Source organism: Macrobrachium nipponense, chromosome 15, assembly GCF_015104395.2.
Source record: "Macrobrachium nipponense isolate FS-2020 chromosome 15, ASM1510439v2, whole genome shotgun sequence".
Taxonomy (NCBI): Eukaryota; Metazoa; Arthropoda; class Malacostraca; order Decapoda; family Palaemonidae; genus Macrobrachium; species Macrobrachium nipponense.
The window spans coordinates 64,515,982-64,530,981 of NC_087208.1; the positions used below are offsets into that span (position 1 = coordinate 64,515,982).

At 37.1% G+C, this 15,000-nt stretch overlaps 1 protein-coding gene across 1 annotated transcript in view; it reads left to right on the forward strand.

Annotated features, from left to right (window-relative positions):
- LOC135226886 (uncharacterized) overlaps window positions 1-15,000 on the forward strand; it is a 303,064-nt gene that overhangs the window by 91,518 nt on the left and 196,546 nt on the right. The window lies entirely within an intron of this gene.

The following is a 15,000-nucleotide window of genomic DNA, read 5'->3' on the forward strand; positions in this document are numbered from 1 at the left end:
TGCTGAGCCTTCAGTTTTAGAGAGAGAGAGAGAGAGAGAGAGAGAGAGAGAGCTAATTCTCTAAGTTTAACAGTAGCCAGGTGCTTACGTATCTTTCCGTTCACCGGTTTGTGAATAATTTAATAACTGATTTTAGGAGGTAATTCCCCCCCCCCCCCCCCCCCCCCCCATCCTCCTCCCCCCTATTGTGTGTGTGTGTGTGTGTGTAAGTCAGAAGATCTGTACCAAGCGCTTTTGCGTCTCTTCACGCATCGGCGGGCCATTTAATATTATATTATATATCTATATATATATATATATATAATATATATATATATATATAGATATATCTATATATATATATATATATACACACACACACACACACACACACACACACACACACACACACACACATATATATATATATATTATATATATATATATGTGTGTGTGTGTGTGTGTGTGTGTGTGTGTGTGTGTGTGTGTGTGTGTGTACAGGGTGGTCCAAAAATAGGTGGAGAGCAAGTGGAATAACTGTAAATTATGATGGACAGCAGTTTGAGTACCTGCGTTGATAAAATTTCAGAGCTTTTGTGTTATTGCACACAACAAGATATAATTGTCCATCTAATAATTGTATTACTTACTTACTTTACTTTATCTTTCCGCCACTGGCCAGTGGCATAAGGCTGATACAGTTCCTCTCCAACTGTATCTATTATATTAGTAAATATAATTGTATATGTAATCTCAAAATAAATGTTATCATTTACTGTCCACCTCTTTTGGACCACCCTGTATATATATATATATTATATATTATATATATGTATATATATATACTATGAGATTCAGGGCTTCTGTAACACGGTTTTTTGGCAATAACTTTTTATCTATGCATTTCATAGATATAACGCTTATTGAGGATACACATTATATCTACACATAAATTTTGACTGTATTCTGCATTACGTAGGTTGAATAAATTTGGTACTTATAATGTAAAAGTTACCTTTTTTGAAGACGGGCCAACTTACTCAGAGAAAAGGTTTCGAACGCACTCGTTACGTAACTTATGACAGCATTTCTTCCCTCTTTCTCGATGGATGATTGGCTATACGTAACGAAGGCTATACCTCTGGCAACAATGACAAAAATTTAAATACAAGCAAAGCAGTACACCTTCAAGAACTCTGAATCCTCTCCACTGATAATTGTCATAATGAACAAACCAACAAAGTATGTTAATAAATACAAAAGCACTTCGATTATTAGTCTAACTCCCAAAATAAGTTTCCTAAGAAATTATAATCTACTTTATAGGTCACAATCAGATTGACAAGATGTAGGGAATAGTTGGTAATTTTCAAAGACATAGTAGACAAGCTTGATTTGATAACTGCTGTATCCATGTCAAGCAATTTTATTTATCGCTATCTACCTATTTATAAAAAAAAACTAAAAAAAAAAAAAAAAAAAAAAAAAAAAAAATAGTCGGTATCGTATTTTGGCTTTAAACCTTCACCAATAATTATCGTCAAAAGGATGACGTCATGAGGCTCCACCCACTTTGGCCTCGTTATAATTCAGGATAACAATGAAGGCTATCATGGCCATTGTTGTATTAGAAAATCTAACTTCTGGCTATAAAAACTCATTTCTCGAGTAGTTGTAAGAAGTGCTAAATGATCCTCAGGGAACCCAGCATGTATATTGCTGCTATTACTAATTTTGCGGCACTACTGCTACAGTAGTATTACTACGCTAGCACAGATACCCCACCCACATCTATGCATCGTTCCGCCATTCATAAAGTCTTTAAACCCAACATGGTCGTACAGACTAAAGAAGACGAAAAAAAATTATATCGGATGATCCGTTGGTCTGCTGGAGATTTTAGCACATGTAAGCTTGTATTTACTTTGGATAAAAATCTTATTTTAACAAAATACAAATCAGACCATAAACATTGGATTTAAACTAGAAACTGAATAATTACCTATTCAGACTATAGTAAGTATGGCCACGGGCTTTCTCTTGACTGTATAAAGTTGCAAGTCGTAAGACAAATGCAGTTTTGCAACCACGGGGACAATTCCAAATCCTGTTAACCATTCTTGACTACTATGGGTTTCAGAGCCGATGGAATAAGGTGAATGGATTTCTGTCTAGTGGATGGGCGGGGCAACATTTCGTAAAACGATGTTTACCTTGCTTACGTAATGAATGTTTTTCGACTCTTGGCTCGCAATCATTGGCCATGGCGTCGGCTAGATCATTTTTACTCTATAAAAATTAAAACTATCAGGTTTAGGTTATTATAATGCTGACAAAATTTGTGTGTAGTTGTAAAATATACATATGTCAACTTTCAGCTACCTCTGATGCTTTGATAAGGAGCAAAATCCAAAAAACTGTGTTACAGAGGCCCTGAATTTCATAGTAGGTATATATATATATATATATATATATATATATATATATATATATATATATATATATATATATAGTATATATATACATACAGAGAAAGACAGACGGACTGTGTGCCTATTTTCAGATCTGACCTGCGCACATTGTAAAATTGCCGTTTCCTGTTATTCAACCGTGTGTGTGTGTGTGTCCCTTTACACCCCCCCCCCCCCCCCCCCCCCCACCGTTACAAAGCTTGACGTTCGTTTTTCGCGTGTCGATCTCTCCATTCAGAAAAGCAGCGGAATGCGCTTCATCCCGTGTAATTGACCACGAGAATTGTGGTAAACAGTTTCAAAGGATGCGAGTGGCTGGCAACCGCCGGTGTTCGGAAGTGATCAAGAGAGGGGAAAAAACCCCATTGATTGCGCCCTCATGAGGACAAAGAGGTGGAGATCAGTCGGCTGAATTTGTCGTCATTGGGGAGAGAGAGAGAGAGAGAGAGAGAGAGAGAGAGAGAGAGAGAGAGAGAGAGAGAGAGAATTAAGTATTCGTAAGAAAGGTCAAACGCACATCTAGAAAAAGGTCTTCTCTGGAGGCCACATAACCGAAAGAGGTTTTTGGAATAAATTAGCACACACAGAGAGAGAGATTACAGACCTTGCAGACCTTACATCTTGTTCGGGTTGCCCCAGGTCCCTCAGTGGGTGGTCTGGGATGCAGCTTAGATATTTGTCGAGCTTATTCTTAAGCACATCTATGCTCACTCCTGATATATTCCTCAGATGAGCCGGCAACGCATTGAATAGACGCTGCATTGTCGATGCTTGTGCGTAGTGGATTAATGTCCTGTGTGCTTTCCTTATTTTTCCTGTTTTAGTTTTGGGCACTATTAATCTACCTCTGTTTACTCTCTGATATTTTTAGCTTCATGATGTTTTCGGCAATTCCTTTTATCTGTTTCCATGCCTGAATGTAGCATTCTCTTCTCCTTTCTAGACTATATAATTTTAAAAATTGTCTTTCCCAGTAGTCAAGATCCTTAACTTCTTCTATTCTAGCTATAAAGGACCTTTGTACACTCTCTATTTGTGCAATATCCTTTTGATAGCGTGGGTACCATATCATATTGCAATATTCAAGTGGACTACGAACATACGTTTTATAAAGCATAATCATGTGTTCAGCTTTTCGTGTTTTGAAGTGCCGGAACAACATTCCCATTTTTGCTTTACATTTTGCCAATAGAGTTGCTATTTGATCATTGCATAGCATGTTCCTATTCAACATCAACCCAAGGTCTTTAACTGCTTCCTTATTTGTGATTGTCTCATTATTAGGTCCCCTATATGCATATAGCTTTCCTTCTCTATCTCCATAATTTGTTGATTCAAATTTATCAGAGTTAAATACCATCCTATTTACCTCTGCCCAATCATATACTTTGTTAAGGTCTCTTTGTAGCGCGTTCCTATCCTCATCACAAGTAATTTCTCTACTTATTCTTGTGTCATCAGCGAAACTACTCACTACCGAGTCCTTAACATCACTGTCTATGTCTGCAATCATAATAACAAACAGTAATGCAGCTAACAACGTACCTTGTGGCACACCGGATATTACCTTAGCTTCATCCGATTTCTCATCGTTTGCAATAACTATCTGTTTTCTTTTGTCTATAATTTCTTTTAACCATCTTCCTACTTTTTCCACTATATTATGTTTTCTAATTTTCTTCACTAATATATTATGATACCTTGTCAAAAGCTTTTGCAAAGTCTACATAAACCACATCTGTTTCATTTCCGTTTTTTATATTTTTGTAATGTTCTTACGGTGGACTAACAATTGGGTTTGTGTATTTTTTCCAGGTATAAAACCATGTTGTCGTATATTAAACAAATTATTTTTTTTAATGTTTCATAATATTTTTCTTCATTGCCCTTTCATACACTTTCATAATATGTGATGTTAGACTCACAGGCTTATAATTACTTGCCTTTAGTCTTGATCCACTTTTGAAAGTAGGGGTAATATATGCTAATTTGTGCTCATCATAAATCTTGCCTGTATCTACACTTTGTCTTAATAATATTGCAAGTGGCTTTGCGATAGAATGAGCTACTTTCTTTAACAAAATAGCAAGGACAGGCCCAGCTGCAGCTCCATTTTTAATTTTATTAATAGCCTGCACAATATCGGCTTCATTAATATCTATGTCTGATAAATATTCACTATTTTCATCCCTTATTTCTCTATCATTATCTTTATTATCAATTCTAGGGGTAAATTCTCTCATATATCTTTCTGCCAATATGTTGCATATTTCCTTTTTTTCATTCGTTAATCTCCCTTCAATTCTTAGAGGGCCTATTTCTGTTCTTCTTTTATTCATCTTTTTTGCATACGAGTACAATAGTTTGGGATTTTGCTTGATATTTACTAGGGTTTTTTCTTCCAAGTCCCGTTTTTCATTTTCTTTTGATTGTATAATCTTTTGTTCTGCATTTTCTATCTTTCTTTTTAGTTCCATCACTTTCCATGCATTTTTTTCTTTTGCAAGACCTTTATTCCACTTTCTGATTTTCTGGAACAAGATCCTTCTGGCTCTTGGTATGCATAACTGATGTTTACTTTTCTTCTTCGGTATATATTTATACACTATTTTCTCTAATATTTTATATAATATCTGTATTTCCCTGTATATCATCACTTTTGAAAATGTTATCCCAATCTTTGTTTAATTCTTCATTTATTTCTGACCATTCTATATTTTTACTGTAGAAATTGTATTTCCCATATCCTTCCCACTTTTTCATCTCTTGCATATTTCTGTTTTCACTTGCTTTGGAATGGACTGTTAATTCTATGACATTATGGTCTGAAATACTCGCGTTATAAACTATTATTTCTATAACATAATTCACCTCGTTCACAAATACTAGGTCTAAAGTATTTTCCTTTCTTGTTGGCAGGTGATTTATTTGTAGAATGTTGTATTCTAGTAGCATATCTTCTGCACTACTATTAATTTCTTTTTTATATGTATAAATACAACCATAATCTCCTATTCGTTCTTTCCAGTCTATGAAAGGAAAGTTAAAGTCTCCGGATAGGAGAATAATCCAGTCCTTGTGATTTCTACATATATCATCCAATTTTTCTATTATTGTGTCAAACTCTTTAGTATTAGGGGGTCTATATATTACTATGTTCATTAATTTTTCAGATTCAAATTCTACCGCTATTAGTTCACATTCTGAGTTACTATATTTCTCATATATTTTTCCTTGTTTTATGTCTTTCCCATATATCGCGGTTCCCCCTTGATTCCTATTTTTTCTATCTGATCTATAAGTTTGGAACCCTTTTATTTGATCATCATTACCAGTCTGTTGGGAATACCAGGTTTCAGTTATATTCATTATATCTATTTTCTTTTCAATTTGGGTTGGTTCTTCTAAGAACTATTTTTCTTTTTGAGTTACTCGTAACTAAACCCTGCGCATTCATCACTATGATGCTTTGCATCTTATCTCCTTCATTTAATATGGGTAATAATAAGGATTTTCCCATGTCTCTTTCCTGTTCTGGTATGTTATTCTTTTCTTCATTTCCAGAAATTATGAAAGTAAAAAATCCAATTTTTCCCATATATTTGATCTTCCTTCTTCATAATTATTCATTATGAGTCTGAATCTGCAATTTTCTCCGTATCTGCACCATCCCCTAGCATCGCATATACAGTATTTATCTCTTGAGCTGTATCTTTGAGCTGATGCTTGGAAATTCTTCGCTGACACTCCATATCGCGGTGATGGCTTGTTTTTTTTCCTTCACCTCATGTTCTTTGTTCCTCTCTTTATTTGTTTCTTTTCTATTTTGGATTTTATTATTTAATTGTTTATTTAATTGATTTTGATTCATGGCTACTGGGTGCATATATTTACATTTTTTGTCGAACTTACATCCTTTTCCTTCTTTTAGGTTTATCATATTTTTGGATGTAGATCTCTGCATTCATCCTCATAGCCGTCTAGGTATGCACATTTACCATAGATTTCATAGTTGTGACATACCTTGGGATGTTTGTAGTAACATCTTTCTCCGAATCTGCAATTCCCTCTTTTCAAAAGGGTGCAGACTTTCTTTCTTTTCTATTTTTTTCTATCTCTATCCCATCACTATGCAGATCTGGGTAAAGCCTCTTCGGGATTTTATTTTGTGTTGTCATGTCATAATTTATTTCTTCGTATGTATGCTGCTTGATTGCTTCATATGTATTATCTATGAGTATCTCTGCATCCATACTCTTGTCTTGCACTTTGTTTTCATTATTTTTTCTGTCATTTCAGTTTTGTTTTCCTCTCTTCCGTTTTCCTCTTCTTCCTCTTCTTCATCTTCTACTATTTGCACATTAAGTCTTGATTTAATAACATTGTCTATCCATGAGAGACATGTTGATCAAAATACTCTGGTATCCTTATAGAGAGAGAGAGAGAGAGAGAGAGAGAGAGAGAGTAAAGTATTTGTAAGAAAGGTCATACGTACATCTAGAATAAGGTCTCCACCGGAGGCCACATAACAGAAGCAGGTTTTTGAAATCCAGGAAATTTGCCGAGAGGGACGAAGTGTCTGTGTACGCGCATCTGGTACTTGAAAATAACGCGTGAGAATCCTTGAAACATTTGAGAAGATTGATGCGTCAAGCTGTAATCTTCCGTCGAAACCTGCGGATGAAAACTTTAAATACATTTATCGCCGACCTCCCGATTCTAAAAGCAGAACCGAGTTATATATGTTTGTGGTATCATTTGTCTCCATCACTGACGTCCCGGGGTGCGGTTCGTGATAAATTTGTTTGCTACCGTTAAACTAGGCTGTCGACAAACGGTTCGCACGGCTGTTTCCTCGAGTCGGAACTTGAGGAAATAGCCGTGCGAAGCAAGACTGAATAATCCATTCCCCAAACGGTCCCTTTTGACGGAAACGTTACATTCCTAAATCTCTTAAAATCCAATCATGCGGTGGCAGTGACGAGGCTCGCAAAATGTTAAAAATCACGCGTTTTTTTTTTTTTTTTTTTTTTTTTTTTTTTTTTTTTTTTTTTGTTTTTTTTTTTTTACGTAAGTAGTAAGTATTGTTATTATTCAGATGAACCCTATTCATGTGGAACAAGCCCACAGGGGCCAGCGACTTGAATTTCAAACATCCAAAGGTTATGGTGTTCATTTGAGGAAGCAACAGAATGTAATAAGAAATACGGAAAGAAGAGATCGGTTATTAGCAAAGAAAAAATAAATTAATAAATAAATAAATTAATTAATCGTTGATATTACGTCATGGTAAAACAGACCGTTTGTTCTGTGTTATTATCCTGCTAACAAGCATGATAACCTCAGAAGCAAAAATAACAGTAGTTTTTGTAACTAAGCAACTCATAGCTTTATTAATCGGAGCCATTCAGTCTTCTATCTACTTATTTTCCCCTTATGCATCACTTAAGGTCTTGCAGCTTCCCTTTTTGGCCCCTAGCTGCAACCCCTTTCATTCCTTTTACTGTACCTCCGTTCACATTCTCTTTCCTAGCGCCTCAGTGGCGTGGTTGGTTATGGTCTTTGCCTGCACCTCGGTGGCCGCGAGTTCGATTCGCGGGCATTCCATTGAGGGGTCAGAGATGTGTATTTCTGGTGATAGAAATTCACTCTCGACGCAGTTCGGAGGTCACGTAAAACTGTTGGTCCCGTTGCTGAATAACCTCTGGTTCCTGTTACACGCTTTCCTCCTGTTACAAGTTCCTCGCTGGACGAGTGGTTTTCGCGCTCGGCTGCCAATCCGGTGGTCCGAAGTTCGATTCCCGGCTCTGCCAACGCGGAATCAGAGGAATTTATTTCTGGTGATAGAAATTCATTTCTCGATATAGTGTGGTTCGGATCCCACAATAAGCTGTAGGTCATGTTGCTAAATAACCAGTTGGTTCCTAGCCACGTAAAAATATCTAATCTTTCGGGCCAGCCCTAGGAGAGCTGTTAATCAGCTCAGTGGTCTGGTAAAACTAAGATATACTTAACTTTTTTCTCCTGTTACACCTTTTAAACCTTTTTTTATTGTCAATGTCCGTTTCAGCTCTGAACGCCTCATAGGTCCCAACGCTTGGCGTTGGCCTAAATTCTATATTCTATTCTGTCTGCTCACTATCGCTCAGAAATGATCGCCGGATTAATTCTTCATTAAGTCCAGTTTTACAGTTATTGGGTAATTAATGGCGAGCTTAATTTCCCCGAGAATTCATTTTCCAAGACCTTCTTCGACATTTCATTAGTTCTGAAGTGGTGTGACTAATTGGTTCCTTATAGGTTAGATGGAAACTTAGATAGGTGATTAATGATTTTTTTTTTTATATTCCGTGATTAACTGCGCCTCGTCTTGGTCACGTGTCTTAGAACCTCTCTCTCTCTCTCTCTCTCTCTCTCTCTCTCTCTCTCTTCTCTCTCTCTCTCTATCAATATTTTCAAAAGGATTTTGCACAAGCAAGAGCTCAGTCACGCTCTGAAGCACAAATATTATGCACAAAAAATCTCTCCCCCTCTCTCTTTCTTTAAGTCTACAATTACTTTTACAAATATATCAGAAATGTCATGCACAAGAAAGAGCTCTCTCTCTCTCTCTCTCTCTCTCTCTCTCTCTCTCTCTCTCTCTCTCTCATTCTACAATTTTTTTATAAACTTATTAGAAATGTCATGCACAAGACAGAGCTCTCTCTCTCTCTCTCTCTCTCTCTCTCTCTCTCTCTCTCTCTCTCTCTCTCTCTCCAGATTTTTAAAATAAATTTATCAGAACTATCATGCACAAGAAATAGCTCTCTCTCTCTCTCTCTCTCTCTCTCTCTCTCTCTCTCTCTCTCTCTCTCTTACTGGTTACCGTGTATTTTTTCAGTTGGGAATTGTGGCGCCTTTCATGTTTGTTTGTAGATGGAAGGTGGAAAGAAACATATTGGGTTTTGTATTGTGACCAAGAGTCTCATATCGAGGTTTGTTTGGTGCGAGAATATTTCGGTGGTTAATGAGGGTTGTATATTATTCGTCTGAGAGAGAGAGAGAGAGAGAGAGAGAGAGAGAGAGAGAGAGATCATATTTTGAACAGTTGCACCAAACGATAATGCGACGATTATTATATAGAGGTAACGAGAGAGAGTGTGAGAAAGAGCATATTTGGATTAATTGTACTGAACGATAATGCGACAAATATTATGTAGAGAGAGAGAGAGGAGGTGAGAGAGAGAGAGAGAGAGAGAGAGAGAGAGAGAGAGAGAGAGCATGATTGTATTAGCTGTACTAAACGGTAATGCGACGAATATTATGTATAGGTAACGAGAGAGAGAGAGAGAGAGAGAGAGTTTTACACTCACATGCCTATGCAACAACACTCTGATTACAGATGTGTGTGAGAGAGAGAGATATTGAAAAAGAGAACTCTTAAATATTAAAGAAAATCTGAGTAATGGAATAAGCTAAAGACAGCAAGGAGACACTCGCAGAACATCAGCAGGTTAAAAGTCAGCAGGGTCGGCCAATGGCAGCTGACATGAAAAGGAGAGATAAGACCCGAGAGACCGACTCACAAAGGTAAAAAGATATCCTGAACTGCGCATGCGCTCGCTGACCAAGGAATGTCATGAGCATAGAAATGGAGATTTTTTCAACAAGTTCGCAAAGAAACGATTTAAAAGTTTACAGAAAAGAAGATGGGTCGCTTTGTGGGACCCGTAGAAGACGTCCTAAGGATTAATTAAAATTGCGAAGGATTCATATTTTATTTAGATAATGAACAAAAAGAAAGTTTGCTTAAGACGTCTTAGACGTTTTCGCTGATGTGGAATTTGGCTCATGCAAGCGGATCATTATTTTTTTTTAATAATATAAGGCTGATTGTACTAAACAACATTGCGATGAATATTACTTAAAATTAATAGAAATAGGGGTTTATAAGTTATATATATAGGTAATATATATATAGTATATATATATATCATATATATATATATATATATTATATATATATATATATATATCATATATATAAATATATATATGAGAGAGAGAGAGAGAGAGACGAGAGAGGAGGGGGTGAGAGAGAGAGAGAGAGAGAGAGATCATGGCTATGCAACTGCAATGTGATTGTAGATGAGGAACAGAGAGACGCCCCCCCCTTTTTTTTTTTGCTTTCGGAAACTTTTCATCGCCTCTTCCTTTGAGTTGATATTTATATGGTTTCATTTGAGTGATGATTCTTTCGACGAGAGAGAGAGAGAGTGAGTTGAACATGAACTATGAAGTGCAGTTTAATTACAGACGAGAGAGAGAGAGAGAGAGAGAGAGAGAGAGAGAGAGAGAGAGAGAGAGAGAGAGAGAGAGACTTCTTCCAAGTGCATAACATTTATGATAAATGTTTGAGAGAGAGAGAGAGTGAGGGAGAGAGAGAGTTAACTCTAACTTGACTAGGTCACTGCATTATAAATACAGACGGCATGAGAGAGAGAGAGAGAGAGAAGTTAACATGAACTTTAATACTTAACTGCAGTCTAATTGCAGACGACATGAGAGAGTGAGAGAGACCTTACCTTACCTTACCTACAGACCTTACAGCTCGTTCGGGTATCCCCAGATCCCTCAGTGTGAGGCACCTCTAATGTCTACCAGAGAATTACTAAAGCATCTTCATCGTGGATGGTCTGGGATGCAGCTTAGATATTTGTCGAGCTTATTCTTAAACACATCTACGCTCACTCCTGATATGTTCTTCAGATGAGCTGGCAACGCATTGAATAGACGCAGCATTGTCGATGCTGGTGCGTAGTGGATTAATGTCCATTGTGCTTTCTTTAGTTTTCCTGGTATAGTTTTGGGCACTATTAATCTACCTCTGCTTGCTCTTTCTGATATTTTTAGTTCCATGAAGTTTACGGCAATTCCTTCTATCTGTTTTATTATCATGTAGCGTTCTCTTCTCCTTTCTACACTATATAATTTTAGAAATTGTAGTCATTCCCAGTAGTCAGGATCCTTAACTTCTGTTCTAGCTGTAAAGGACTTTTGTACACTCTCTATTTGCGCAATATCCTTTTGGTAGTGTGGGTACCATATCATATTGCAATATTCAAGTGGACTACGGGCTTACTTTTTATAAAGCATAATCATGTGTTCAGCTTTTCTTGTTTTGAAGTGCCGTAACAACATTCCCATTTTTGCTTTGAACAAACATGAACATTACTATGTACTATGAGGTCACCACGACTTCAGAGGTTATTCACAAGCGGAATAAGGGACATATTTAAATACACTTGTTCGTCGCGCACAAAAATGTCAAAATTTCACAATGAATCCATTAGGTCACAGAGAGAGAGAGAGAGAGAGAGAGAGAGAGAGAGAGAGAGAGAGAGAGAGAGAGAGAGAGAGAGAGGAGATCCCCTTCTATGTGCATAATACTCATGATAAATATTTGAGAGAGAGAGAGAGAGAGAGAGAGAGAGAGAGACCCCTTCCATGCTCATAATACGTATGATAAATATTTTAGAAAGAGAGAGAGAGAGAGAAAGAGAGAGAGTTAGTTTATTTGCTCAAAATATTTATAATAGAGGAGAGAGAGAGAGAGAGAGTTAGTTTATTTGCTAAAAAATACTAATAGAGAGCGAGAGAGAGAGTTAGTTTATTTGCCTCATAACTTATTTAAATAGAGAGAGGAGAGAGAGAGAAGAGAGAGAAGAGAGAGAGAGAGAGAGAGAGAGTTTTCATATCTGTACTGTTGAGGATAGATATTTCATGAGAGAAAAAAGGGGGGAGTGTTGGGGTGGGAGGTGGAGGCTAACTGTCAAGTCAAGATTTTAATGCACGTGAAGCGGATGTTGAAGTGCTCTTATGTGCACAAGCTAGCTCATGCTCAGACACACACACATGCACATACGCACATATACACGCATTGCACAAACACACACATACACGTGCGTACACCTCAAAGGTTATCACGTTGTGAAGTAGCTCTTGAAGGGGGGGGGGGGGGGTTTATTGAACCCCGGTTTGTTTTATTTAGTTGTCTTCCAACCAAGTGGTTGATGCTTCGTTTTCCTTTTGCTTTGAGGTCCTTAACTTGGATGATTAACGTTCCTTTGTTTACGTTTGATCTAATAATTATTATTATTATTATTATTATTATTACGAGCTTGATGGCGCGTGCTACGCTGCGGTGGAACCCGGCGCTGCCTGCCATGTCTAACCTACCTTTCCGGTCCCCTACTTACCCCGCCGCCACTCCGGGCGGACGAACAGATTTTTATTAAGAGGGTGGATGTATTATTTCTCTCCTACTGATCCCCTACCTGCCCTGCCGCCACTCGGGGCGGACAAAGAGGTTTTTAGTAAGAGGGTGGATGTGTCATGTCTCTTGCTACCAATCCCTACCCAGCCCTGCCCTGCCCTGCCCTGCCCTGCCCGCTCTACCCGGGGCGGACAAACCAGTTTGCAAGTGGTTGGATGTGTCATGTCTCTCCTACTCTGCCGCCACTCGGGGCGGACAAACAAGAAAGATCCATTATTATTATTATTATTATTATTATTATTATTATTATTATTATTATTATTATTATTATTATTATTCAGAGGCCACTGAACTTTTGAAAGAAGTAACAGAAAGAAGTTTATCCCAAATAAAAACGTTTAGGTATTGTTCTTTACCCGAAATGAAAACGTTCACGGAAAGTTGTCATTTACCCAGAAGCAAAACGTTTGTCATTTTTGTATACCCCTGGATAAAAATGTTTATGTCGTGGTTTTTCACCCAAACAAACATTTATGCTGCTGTTTCACACACACACACACACACACACACACAAAACCATTTGTCTGTATATCCCAACAAAACATTGCTTTTTCACCCCAAACAAAACATTGTCTGTTTCACCCCAAACAAGACTAAAGTTTTTTTTTTTTTCACCCCCAACCACATGTCGTTTTTAACCCCAAAAACAAAAAAGCTTATGACGTTCTTTCTCAGCTCTGACAAAGATGTACGTCGTCGATTACCCCAAAACGGAAATGCAGCGTTGGTTGTTTATTCAAAACAAAAACGTAAATTCAACGTTGGTTATTTATCCCCAAACAAAAACGTAAATGCAACGTTGGTTGTTTATCCCCAAACAAAAACGTAAATTCAACGTTGGTTGTTTACCCCCCAGAAAACGAAAATGCAGCGTTGGTTGTTTACCCCAACAAAAAAAGTAAATGCAGCTTTGGTTGTTTATGCCCAAACAAAAACGTAACTTCAACGTTGGTTGTTTACCCCCCAGAAAACGTAAAAGCAACGTTGGTTGTTTATGCCCAAACAAAAACGTAAATTCAACGTTGGTTGTTTACCCCCCAGAAAACGTAAAAGCAACGTTGGTTGTTTATGCCAAACAAAAACGTAAATTCAACGTTGGTTGTTTACCCCCCAGAAAACGTAAAAGCAACGTTGGTTGTTTTATGCCCAAACAAAAACGTAAAAGCAACGTAGGTTGTTTATGCCTAAACAAAAACGTAAAAGCAACGTTGGTTGTTTATACCCAAACAAAAACGTAAAAGCAACGTTGGTTGTTTACCCCCAAAACAAAAACATTTTATGTAGCGTTCTTTGTTAGTCACGTACAAAAGGCCCATTACGACGGAGGCGCCTTTCCCGCATCTTCTTTTTTTCATTTCTTTGCAAATAACCGCAACGGAGTCTCTGCTTGCACTGTCGAGAAGTGCATTATAGTGACCCAGTTGCCTTGTTTTGTTTATTTATTTATTTTGTTTTTTCTCTCCAGACTTCAAAAGCTGGAGAAAGGCTACTCGAGAACGACGATTTCCCTGGGGCCTTTCTTTGCTGCAAATTTATTTATTTAATTTCTCCTCTTGAAGTCTTAACGTTGCTTTTAAATAGAATTTTATTGTATTTAAATTATTTTTGGTAATCCTATGAAAGTTTTGAATACGATTTTTGTTTTGTTGATTAAAAAAAAATTAAAATTTTGTATATTCTGTGAAATTTTATATTGCAATTTTTGTTACGTTGAATTTTTTTTATTTCTAGAAATATTGGTTTCATTTTATATTAAGAAAATCTTAATTTCAATTTTTGTTAGTTTTTTTTCTTTTTTCTTATTATTTAAGCTGGATCAAGTTTTAATTTCGGTTTATCTACCGTCACCTTTCAGGTTGTTTTTGTATTTGTATCTTACGTAGGTTTGTTTGGTGTTTTTACGTTGCATGGAACCAATGGTTAATCAGCAACGGGACCAACGGCTTTACGTGACTTCCGAACCACGAAATTTTCTGTTGATAGAAGTTCAATCACCAGAAATACACATATATCACTCCTCAATGGAATAGTCGAGAATCGAACTCGCGGCCACCGAGGTGGCAGGTAAAGACCATACCAACCACGCCACTGAGGCGCTTTTAGGTAGGTTTGGAAGACCGATTTAGGTTGATGTTAGGAAGAAGATCTGTTTGTTTGTATTCTAAGTTCTCTCTTTCCGGTTGGGCCATTTTGTGATTATACATATTATTGTTTTGTTGACTTGTACCTGTTTAG